Source organism: Sinocyclocheilus anshuiensis, unplaced genomic scaffold (genome assembly GCF_001515605.1).
Source record: "Sinocyclocheilus anshuiensis isolate Anshui unplaced genomic scaffold, SAMN03320099.WGS_v1.1 scaffold481, whole genome shotgun sequence".
NCBI lineage: Eukaryota > Metazoa > Chordata > Actinopteri > Cypriniformes > Cyprinidae > Sinocyclocheilus > Sinocyclocheilus anshuiensis.
This window is the reverse complement of record NW_015539907.1, coordinates 173,049-175,314: the sequence shown is the minus strand read 5'-3', so window position 1 is coordinate 175,314 and position 2,266 is coordinate 173,049. Positions and strand designations below refer to the sequence as shown.

The 2,266-nt window shown below is 39.9% G+C and overlaps 2 pseudogenes; both read left to right on the top strand.

The window, feature by feature from the left end:
* The window catches only part of LOC107686340 (complement C1q tumor necrosis factor-related protein 4-like), a 2,913-nt pseudogene extending 834 nt beyond the window's left edge, over nt 1-2,079 (top strand).
* A 68-nt stretch (nt 2,080-2,147) lies between these two features.
* Nucleotides 2,148-2,266, top strand: part of LOC107686323 (complement C1q tumor necrosis factor-related protein 4-like) — a 1,799-nt pseudogene continuing 1,680 nt past the window's right edge.

Sequence of the window (2,266 nt, the reverse complement as noted above, 5' to 3'; positions counted from 1 at the left end):
TATATATATATATATATACATATATACGCGTGTGTGTGTGTGTGTGTGTATATATATATATATATGTGAAGAGTTCAGATGCAACATTAGACAATATTCACCTCTAAACTGCGCACCATTTATTTATGTGCAAAATAATTCAAAAATAATATTTCTTTCTTTTTTTAATTAATATTGTTTGAATTAAAAATAGAGCAAAGTTATTTAAAATCCAGTACAAAGCCATCTGGGGGCAGAAATAAAGAAAAATGTAATGCCATTTTCCCTTGTTGCATAATTACTTACTTTTATTAAGTTTTTTTCCATTCAGATTTATATTTATACATTATCGAAGATTACTTTATCATAGCTGATTTGTAGATTGTACCCTAGAAAATTGCTCTGTATTTTTATATTTCTCATTTCCTGTGGTGGTCATTTCTGACCATGAAGATCACCGATGTGAGTATTTAGCCTTTTCTCATAATATCCACATTTTTGTGTGTTCATATAGAAGTGCCACAAAAGTCACCAAGTTTGGTCTTCATCAGTACTATTCTGATGAAATAAAATGTAAAAAGTCACAACATAACATATTTCAGTCTAAAATGACCAAAGACCACCAGAGGGTTAAAACATTAATGATCATTAATCTCATGATTAAAATAATTAAAGGACAATGTTTTTTTTTATATATAGTTTTACACAGAAATAAAAGTGATTAGTTTTGTATGTGTGGTGCAGAATATAAAATTACAGTCTGATACATTTTTGAATAATTAGTTGGGTTTTTTTGAGAACTATTTTTCAACAGTGCCAAAAAGTGACATGAAACACCTCTGATGACAATAATGTCTTTTTACTTCAGCTTGTGTGGCATTATGGAGACCAAACAGATGTGTTTCCTGTCTACTTGTGCTGATCATCTATCTGGGCTGTGCGGCATCCTTTAACATCAGCCCAATGACAACAGGCCTGCACTCTGCCTTTTCTGCCACACGTAGCAGCAGCATATTGGGTGGCACTCAGCGAGCTGTGACCTTTGACCGCCTTCTAGTCAACATTGGAGAAGACTTCAATCCAGAGACGGGCACTTTCCGTTGCCGCCTGCCTGGCGCATACTACTTCTCATTCACAGTGGGAAAGTTCCTGAAAAAGATGCTGTCGGTCATGCTGGTAAAGAACGGGATGGAGGTGCAGGCCATGGCATACGATGGATACCAGAACCAGGGCCGCAAGGTTCAAAGCCAGAGCGTGATGGTCAGTCTAAAACCTATGGATTCAGTCTACCTGCTGCTTCAGGAGAATCACCACTACACCATCTACAGCAACGTCGGACCGTACATCACATTTAGTGGTTATCTCGTCTAACCAGACTCTACATCTTCTGTTGGATATCTCAATAACCACCTATCTCCTCCAGGCCTCCATCTTCCAGGTTGTCCTCCCCCTGTAGATGCCTATTATGATTGGAGAAGAAGAGCAACCATTGAGGAACCACGTTCTGCATTTTCAGTGGCAAGAACTAGATCAGCGCTGGGAGAAAGCAGAGGGCGTCGTGAAAGAGATGCTCTCACGTTTGACGTAGAGTATGTGAACATTGGTGGCCATTTTAACAAAACATCCGGACATTTTATCTGCCACTTCCCCGGTGCGTATTACTTTGCATTTACCGTGGGAAAGCACCCTCGTCGTGCGGTTTCAGTGAAGCTGATGACGGGCAGAGGCGAGGTGCGGGCCGTGGTGTTCGACGAGGACATGTCGTGGCGGAGAGAGATGCAGAGTCAGAGTTTGCTGTTGTCACTGAAAAGAGGAGACAGTGTCTGGCTGTACAGTCAGCAGGATGACGGATATGCCGTTTACAGCAACCAGGGACGATACACAACCTTCTCTGGTTTCCTGGTCTACCCTGACGGCGAATTCATGAACATAGACAGAACTTTCCCTTGAGATCCAAAGCCAGCAACAGTACTGATTCATTCATAGTTTAGTTTTTGTACTAAATTAGTTTTTTTTTGTACCTCTTAACATAGTACTATTGTTATGTGCTTCACATCACAACCATAATGTAAATAAATACTGTATATTTTTTGGGGGGTAAAACTTTTCACACTTGAAATAGTTAACCCTGGATCATTCTAAATGGAATCCTGCGTTAACAATGAATCATGGGAATTTCCGTCACCATTTGACATTTTCCCTCTGACACCAAAAGGAGTGTTTATACTATGCGCTTACGAGGCATGCGATTGGGTGTCTGTTGCTAAGCCTAGCCGTAACATTATAC